Source organism: Triticum aestivum, chromosome 7B, assembly GCF_018294505.1.
Source record: "Triticum aestivum cultivar Chinese Spring chromosome 7B, IWGSC CS RefSeq v2.1, whole genome shotgun sequence".
In the NCBI taxonomy this organism is placed as follows: Eukaryota; Viridiplantae; Streptophyta; class Magnoliopsida; order Poales; family Poaceae; genus Triticum; species Triticum aestivum.
In genome coordinates this window covers 255,506,279-255,515,774 of record NC_057813.1, presented here as the reverse complement: position 1 = coordinate 255,515,774, position 9,496 = coordinate 255,506,279, and positions in this window count along the sequence as shown.

The following is a 9,496-nucleotide window of genomic DNA, read 5'->3' as shown; positions in this document are numbered from 1 at the left end:
CCCCGCCACCGCTCGCCGCTCCGGCCGCCGGCCTCCTCGCCGCCCCGCGCCGCCGAGGGCGCCGCCGAGCGCCGCCGCCCTCGCCCGCTGCTCCGGCGACCGACTCCGGTCGGCCCGGCCTCCTCCAACCTCCCCGGCGCCGCCTCGCGTCTCCCTCCGGTGAGCTCCGGCGAGAGCCCGGCGGACCTCGGTTTCCGCGTCGGTGAACAGTGCCCCGATCTGGATCTCAGATCCGAAATTCTAGGGTTGACTTTTTCCCTCTCCCTCTAATTTTTATGCATTCTTTGACTGCTTGTATCTCCGCAACCGTAACTCCGTTTTGGGCATATGATATATCAAAATCTTCGCCTCGACATGTACATCATTTCGTTCCATTACATCATTTGCATTTGAGGTCATCTTGATACCCAAAATGCTGTTAGAAGGAGGCTTCGTGAGTTAGATTGCAGATCCGTTAGTTCATCATGCACTTTTGTCATTTTTGCTATATTTAATTCGTGCATGATATGCCTGTGCCCCTTTAGGATGTATTATGAAGCATTTTGTCTTCTTTCCAGAGGTGCCACCCATGCATTTTTAGGATGTGTGTGTTGTCTTGTGCAAGCTTGCGAAGAGAGGTACCTGAGAACGCAGATTTCATGGACTTAGTGATTTTCACTAAGTCTGAGATATTTTAGTTCATGATGCTATATGTCCAGCTTGTTTCCTAGCGATCCGTGCCTCTTTTGAGGATGATCAGTAAGGGAGTTTTAATATTTAAGTTATGCTCTATCCATCCATGTCCTTGTTGGCATATGTGGAGTGCTCTAGGTTGACTCAATCGAGCTCAACTTTTGCTTCGTTGTTAATCTGGGCAGATCGTCAACTTGTTTGCGATTTCGCCGATGCTACCGTTAGTGTTCCATGCATGCTATGCCTTCGTTCTTGCCATATATAGCTAGCACTTTGTGCCTTCTTGCTGGTTATATGCCTTCCTTGCCATGACTTGCACCGTAGGGAGTGCATCGAGCTCGTTTACATGCCTTCGTGAGTTAAATTTCAGCATGTCTCAGTTTTCACTAAGTCTGAAAACTGATTGTGTTCGAGCGATGTTCGTGAGCTCGGTAGAGTATTTTGTGAACCCTTTTGGCCCCAGGTCACTTTGGGTGTTTTATTAAGCTTGTTGCGTAGCTCCATGCCATGTTCTTACTTGTCATGTTCGGGTTTTCTATCATGTTGTTTTGCTGCTCCGAAGAGAGCTTCGTGATCTGAAATTTCAGACTAGTGTTAATTTCACTAAGTCTGAAATCTGTTTTGCATTTGCGTTTTAGCCATGCTTGTTTGAACCTCTTAATGGATGAATTTGCCTATGGCTCAGTGCTAGTGTTTTGTCAACCATCTTGTGTACTTCACTGCCATGTATTTTGTTTTCATGTCTGGTGGTTGTAGCATGCTCATTTCGTTGCATTTAGATGCCTACTTGCTATAAATCGCATACCGCTGTCATATCTTAAAACGCTTGCCATTTCTAAACCGTAACTCCGGTTCCAATGATCTTTATATCGTTTTCAATCGATTTCATCCCCTCTATCCAGTGGCACACTTGGTTTTCCAAGATGAGGCCAGGTTCATGCATTTCCTGTCATATCTTGCATTTTGCATCCCGCATCGCATCCCGCATAGCATATCGTCATTTCATCATATGGCTTGGACTTGCCCGTGGTTGATTGTATCCTTGTTGCTTGTTTGTCTTGTTGGGTAGAGCCGGGAGACGAGTTCACTACCGAGGAAACCGTTGAGTTGGCTTGTGAGGAGCCAGTCAACTCTGACAACTGTGCAGGCAAGATGATCATACCCTCGAAATCACTACTATCTTTGCTATGCTAGTTTGCTCGCTCTTTTGCTTTGCCACTGCTACGATGCCTTCCTTTTGCTTGTCAGCCTCCCAATTGCCATGTTGAACCTCTAACCCACCATTGTCCTAGCAAACCGTTGATTGGCTATGTTACCGCTTTGCTCAGCCCTTCTTATAGCGTTGTTAGTTGCAGGTGAAGATTGGAGCCGTTCCTTGTTGGAACATTTATATTCTTGTTGGGATATCATTATATTGCTATGTTATCTTAATGCATCTATATACTTGGTAAAGGGTGGAAGGCTCGGCCTCTCGCCTAGTGTTTTGTTCCACTCTTGCCGCCCTAGTTTCCGTCATACCGGTGTTATGTTCCCGGATTGTGCGTCCCTAACGCGGTTGGGCTATAATGGGAACCCCTTGATAGTTCGCCTTGATTAAAGCTTTTCCAGCAATGCCCAACATTGGTTTTACCATTTGCCACCTAGCCCCTTTTCCCTTGGGTTTCCGGAGCCCGAGGGTCATCTTATTTTAGCCCCCCCACGGGTCAGTGCTCCTCTGAGTGTTGGTCCGAACTAGAGCCCTGTGCAGCGCCACCTCGGGGAAACTCAAGGTTTGGTTTTAGTTGTACGGATTGCTCATCTGAGTGTGCCCTGAGAAAGAGATATGTGCAGCTCCTATCGGGATTTGTCGGCACATTCGGGCGGTGTTGCTGGACTTGTTTTAACCTGTCGAATCATCTTGTTGTACCGAGATACCGAGTCTGATCGGTGTGTCTTGGGTGGAGGTCTATTCCTTCGTTGACCGTGAGAGCTTGTTATGGGCTAAGTTGGGACCCCCCTGCAGGGATAGATCTTTCGAAAGCCGTGCCCGCGGTTATGGGCAGATGGGATTTGTTAATGTCCGGTTGTAGATAACTTTAATTAAACTTAATTAAAACGAAACAACTGTGTGTGTTACCGTGATGGTCCCTTCTCGGCGGAGTCCGGGAAGTGGACACGGTGTTGGAGTTATGCTTGCGCAGGATGTTCCTTTAGCTTCTCGCTCGTGCTTCGCCTTCTCTTCTCGCTCTCTTTTACGTATAAGTTAGCCACCACATATGCTAGTCGCTTGCTGCAGCTCCACCTATATTTGCCTTATCCATTCCTATGAGCTTAAATAGTCTTGATCGCGTGGGTGTGAGATTGCTGATTCCCTGTGGCTCACAGATACTACAACTCCAGATGCAGGTCCAGGTGATTCTGCTCCAGTTGACGATTACGCGCTCAGGTGGGAGTTCGACGAGGACTCTCAGCGATACTACGTGTCCTTTCCAGATGATCAGTAGTGGTGCCTAGTTGGGGTTATCGATTCAGGACCTTGTCGCATGTTGGGGGTCTTTTCTATTTTGGCACCGTAGTCGGGCCATGAGTGATTTGTTTGATGGATGTTATTTATGTACTCTGATGTGACGTGGCGAGTGTAAGCCAACTATGTTATCTCCCCCCCTTTTATTATATATATTACATGGGATGTTGTAATGATTGCCTGACTTGCGACATTGCTTTCAATGCGGTTATGCCTCTAAGTCGTGCCTCGACACGTGGGAGCTATAGCCGCATCGAGGGCGTTACAAGTTGGTAATCAGAGCCTTCCCCGACCTTAGGAGCCCCATTGCTTGATCGTTTTTAGCAGCCGAGTTGTGTCTAGAAAAAAATGTTTTGAGTCCTTAGGAATTATATATCGGAGAGCTTAGGAATTCTTTTTACTTCCCAGTCTCCTCATCGCTCTGGTAAGGCATCCTGGCGTAGAGTTTTGACTCTTCTCTTCTCAAATTTCACTAAATTTTTTTTTAGGATCACGCGAGTATCTTGGTTTTGTTCCGATGGTTTTGTGACGAGAACATTGTTCTTGGTGCCTCCTGTCTTTAGGGGTTGTGGCAGTGTCCCGGGGAGTTGAGCTCCGAGGTGTTGTCGTCACAATTTTATCGTTGCAATTCTGGTATACTTGAGATATGTTCGCCGACATCGAAAATCTCTTTTATGCAGTTCGTTGGTGAGATAACCTCGACGCCACCCAGTACTGGGGCGGGAGTTCGGGAGTATCGCCATAACTTGTATAACGGATGCTTTTCGAAGGTTGAGGTAGATGGTTTCCGAAGTTTTCCTGGTTATGTGTTGAAGGATGGATACAGCTGGATGTAGGATTTGCTAGTTTGGGTGAGATATTGTGCTTCCCCTGTATCCCCAACACCTGATTGCATAACCGGAAAGGTTCGGGAGTTTCATAGGTGGGAATTCTAGTAGCTCTAGTTCTTCTTCCACGGATATTGGTTTGAGATTGGGATTTCTTACCGATTATTCGTTCTTGATCCATACCTTGTTGATTTATTTCTCTACCTTAATTCTTCGTGGCTTCTCAATTTATGGATATGTGATCATTTGAAGAGGAATGCATTCGTTCATTTTGTTCGGATGTGAAGACTATATGTTGCAATTTTCATTCCGTTGGATTCAGCTTCAATATTGTTGTCTATCTATGTGCTAATGGTGGTCAACCTCTTCAGGATGGCTCCTCCAACGCGCACGACTCCGAATCCTGATCCGCCTCCACCTCCGCCTCCTCCGGAAGCATGGCAAGCTGTGATGGCCGCTACTAATGCAAACACACAGTTGATCATGCAGATTCTCCAAGAGCGCAATCAAGGCAGTCAAGGGAATCAAGGCCACAATCAGCACCACTTTGCTACTCTGAACCAGTTCCTCGCAAATGGCCCAAAGACGTTCAGCGGTTGTGTTGAGGCTACCGATGCTGACGATTGGCTAGTGGATCTGGGCAAGCATTTTGAATGCAGCAACGTCAGGCCTGAAGATTTCGTCAAGTTCGCTTCTTTCCAGCTCAAAGATCAGGCTGCAGAGTGGTTCCAGCAGTACAAGGATTCCAGAGGTGGACGTGTTATCACTTGGGATGATTTCCGTCAAGATTTCCGCGCTCATCACATCCCTCAAAGTGTGGTTGAGAGTAAGCGTCAGGAATTCCACAATCTGAAGCAAGGCTCTTTGTCTGTCTATGACTACAACAAGTTATTCCAGAAGCTCGCCCGTTTTGCCAAGCAGGATGTTCCTGATGAGAAGAGCATGATCTATCAGTTCAGGGGTGGTCTTCGTGAGGAAATTCAGCTCGCTCTTGTTCTCTTTGAGCCGTTGAGATACGATGAGTTCTACAACATGGCACTGAAGCAAGAGGCTGCTCAGATGAGATGTGATGCTTCCAGGAAGCATGCCAGAGATGTTACTCCGTCTTCCTCTACTCAAGTGGTCAAGCAGCAGAAGTATTGGCTTCCTCCTCCTCCGTTCCGTCAGCCGTATCAGCAGAAGAGCAAAGGTGGCAGTGGTTTCTCCCACCCACCCAACCCAGGTTTTCAGAACAAGGCTTCGTCTCAAGCTCCAAGATCGAGTGCTCCGTATCACCGTCCGCTTTCAGAGGTCACGTGCAACAAGTGCCAACAGAAGGGTCACTATGCCAACAAGTGTACCAACCAGAGGCGTCTTCCTCCTCCTCCTCCCGTCAGATCGGCAAGTACAGCTGTGGTCAAGCACAATCCCAAGCACGCCAAGGTCAATATGGTGAATGCAGCTCAGGCAGAGGATTCTTCAGATGTGATCATGGGTAACCTTCCTGTTAATGATATTCCTGCAAAAGTTCTTTTTGACACTGGTGCATCGCATTGTTTCATCTCGAGACCTTTTGCTTCCAAGCATGATTTTGTTACTCAAATGTTGCCGAGACCGTTGTCTATTGACTCTCCGGCCAGCCTCTTGACATCTCAAGTGTGTGTTCCGGATGTTACAATCACTTTGGGCGACTGCAAGTTTCTCTCTTCTCCGGTGGTTCTTGGCAATTCCGATATCGATCTTATTCTCGGGATGGACTGGCTCTCTAAGCATAAAGCTCAGCTTGATTGTGCAGCCAGGCAGATTCAATTGACTCATTCGTCTGAGGATGTAATTGTCTTTACTGCTCGGGATAATACCATCCGGTTGTTTTCTCTCAATGAGAAGGGTGAATTGGATGCTATTTCGCAGATTCCTGTCGTTTGCGAATATCAAGACGTCTTTCCAGAAGAACTTCCAGGGATGCCTCCAAACCGGCCGGTTGAATTCGTTATTGAACTTGAGCCCGGTACGGAACCTGTGTGCAAACGTCCCTACAAGCTCGGCCCCGAAGAGTTGAAGGAGTTGAAGAAACAACTCGATGAGCAAGAAAGATTGGGTCTCATTCGGCCTAGTACTTCTCCGTGGGGTTGTGGTGTTCTTTTTGTGAAGAAGAAGGATGGATCGAGTCGACTTTGTGTTGATTATCGTCCAGTAAACAAGAAGACCATCAAGAACAAATACCCACTTCCCAACATCAATGAGCTGTTCGAACAACTCAAGGGTGCTCAAGTATTCTCCAAGCTTGATCTCCGTATGGGTTATCATCAGATTCGTATTCGTGAGCAAGATATTCCCAAGACGGCGTTCAGAACAAGCTTTGGTTCATATGAATACACCGTCATGTCTTTTGGCCTCGCCAACGCTCCTCCGACGTTCTCTCGCATGATGAACTTCATCTTCAACCCCTACACCAATGAATTCGTTTTGGTCTATCTCGACGACATTCTGGTTTTCTCGAAGAACAAGGAAGATCATGCCAAGCACTTGCGTTTGGTTCTTGACAAGCTCAGGGAACATCAGTTCTACGCCAAGTTCTCCAAGTGTGAATTTTGGCTCGATGAGGTTCTTTATCTTGGTCATATCATCTCTGCCAAGGGCATTTCCGTGAATCCTGAGAAGGTGTCCGCAATTGTGAATTGGGAACCTCCTCAGAACGTGAAGCAACTCCGCAGTTTTCTCGGTCTCGCAAGCTATTGCAGAAGATTCGTTGAAAACTTTTCTAAGATCGCCAAGCCTCTCTCAAATCTTCTTCAGAAGCACGTCAAGTACGTTTGGTCTCCGGAGTGTGATATTGCTTTCAACTCTTTGAAAGAGAAATTGGTCACTGCTCCAGTTCTGACTCCGCCTGATGAAACCAAGCCGTACGAGGTCTTTTGTGATGCCTCTCTCCAAGGTCTCGGTGCTGTACTGATGCAAGAGAAGAAAGTTGTTGCTTATACCTCTCGCCAGTTAAAACCTAATGAGAAGAACTACCCCACTCATGATCTCGAGTTGGCGGCAGTTGTGCACGCTTTGTTGACTTGGAGACATCTTCTATTGGGAAGGAAAGTGGATATTTTCACTGATCACAAGAGTCTTAAGTACATCTTCACTCAACCTAATCTCAACCTCAGGCAGACTCGATGGGTCGAAATGATTCAAGAGTACAATCCGAGTATCGAGTATACTCCAGGCAAGGCTAATGTGATTGCTGACGCTTTGAGCAGAAAAGCATATTGCAACAGTCTGATTCTCAAGCCTTATCAACCCGAGCTTTGTGAAGCTTTCCGCAAACTTAATCTGCAAGTTGTTCCTCAAGGTTTCCTCGCCAACCTTCAAGTCTCTCCTACCATAGAAGACCAGATTCGCCAAGCCCAACTTCTTGATGCTATGGTGAAGAAGGTGAAGATTGGTATTGCAAAGAGTCAGTCCAAGTACAAGTGCTACCGACTTGATGACAAGGACACTCTCTTCTTCGAGGATCGAATTGTTGTGCCCAAAGGTGAACTTCGTAAGGTGATCATGAACGAGGCTCACAACTCTCTCCTCTCCATCCACCCTGGTAGTACGAAGATGTATCAGGACCTCAAGCAAGCTTATTGGTGGACTCGAATGAAGCGCGAGATCGCTCAATTCGTGAATGAATGTGATGTCTACAGAAGAGTGAAGGCAGAACACCAAAGGCCAGCTGGTCTCCTCCAACCTCTTGCCATTCCAGAATGGAAGTTTGACCACATTGAAATGGACTTCGTGACTGGGTTTCCAAAGTCCAAGCGTGGCAATGATGCTATATTCGTCGTCATCGACAAGCTCACCAAAGTGGCTCATTTTCTGCCTATCAAAGAGTCGATCACTGCAGCTCAATTGGCGGAACTCTATACCTCTCGCATTGTCTCTCTGCACGGTATTCCTCAAGTGATATCTTCAGACCGTGGCAGCATCTTTACCTCCAAGTTTTGGGATTCTTTTCAGAAGGCCATGGGCACCAACATCCGCTTCAGCACAACTTTCCATCCTCAAACGAGCGGTCAAGTTGAGCGTGTCAATCAGATTCTTGAAGATATGCTCAGGGCTTGTGTGATCTCCTTCGGCATGAAGTGGGAGGATTGTCTCCCTTATGCTGAATTCTCATACAACAACAGCTTTCAAGCAAGTTCGGGCAAGGCCCCCTTCGAAATTCTATATGGCAGGAAGTGCCGTACCCCTCTCAACTGGTCTGAAACCGGTGAACGTCAGCTGCTGGGTAATGACTTAATCACAGAAGCAGAAGAAATGTGCAAAGTCATTCGTGATAACCTCAAAGCAGCCCAGTCCCGCCAGAAGAGCTACTATGATAGTAAGCATCGTGATCTGGCTTTCGAGATTGGAGATCATGTTTACCTCCGCGTCTCTCCCATGAAAGGTACTCGTCGCTTCGGTATCAAAGGGAAGCTTGCCCCTAGATACGTGGGACCTTTCAAGATTGTCAGCAAGAGAGGCGACCTCGCCTATCAACTCGAGCTTCCTTCAAACCTTGCAAATGTTCATGATGTGTTCCATGTCTCTCAGCTTCGAAAGTGCTTCAAGACTCCTGACCGCACCGTCAACTTCGAGGACATTGAGCTCCAAGAAGATCTCTCCTATCGTGAGCACCCAGTTGCTATTCTCGAAGAGACTGAACGCAAGACTCGCAATAAGTCAATCAAATTTCTCAAAGTTAAGTGGTCACACCATTCCGACCGTGAAGCTACCTGGGAACGCGAGGATCAACTCCGTTCTGAATACCCGGAGTTCTTTCAGTCCTAGATCTCGGGACGAGATCTTTTCGTAGTGGTGGAGTGTTGTAACGCCCCAGATATACTTTCCACATTTGTATCCAACTCTTGCCGTCCCCGGCGCTAAGTTATATTTATTTCTCGGGTTGGGTCCTTGTCTCCGTGTGTTGTTTTTCTTTTTTCGTGCATCCCTTATCATGTCATCACGTGCATTGCATTTGCATACATGTTCATCTCATGCATTCGAGCATTTTCCCCGTTGTCCGTTTTGCATTCCGGCGCTTCGTTCTCCTCCGGTGGTCATTTCTAGCTTTCTTTCTTGTGTGGGGATTAAACATTTCCGGATTGGACCGAGACTTGCCAAGCGGCCTTGGTTTACTACCGGTAGACCGCCTATCAAGTTTCGTATCATTTGGACTTCGTTTGATGCTCCAACGGTTAACCGAGGGACCGAAAAGGCCTCGTGTGTGTTGCAGCCCAACACCCCCCAAATTTGGCCCAAAACCCACCAAACTCTGCTCCATGTCCTAGAGCGTTCGATCACGATCATGTGGGCGAAAACCGCACCTCATTTGGACTCTCCTAGCTCCCTCTATGCCTATATATACACCCCTCCGTTTTCGGATCTCTCCCTCTCCCCGAAACCCTAAAAAAAAACATCCTCCGCCGCCGACGGACACGTCCGCCCCAGCGCCGGACGCGTCCGCCGCCGCCCGCCTCCGCCACTCAGGCGCTGCCAC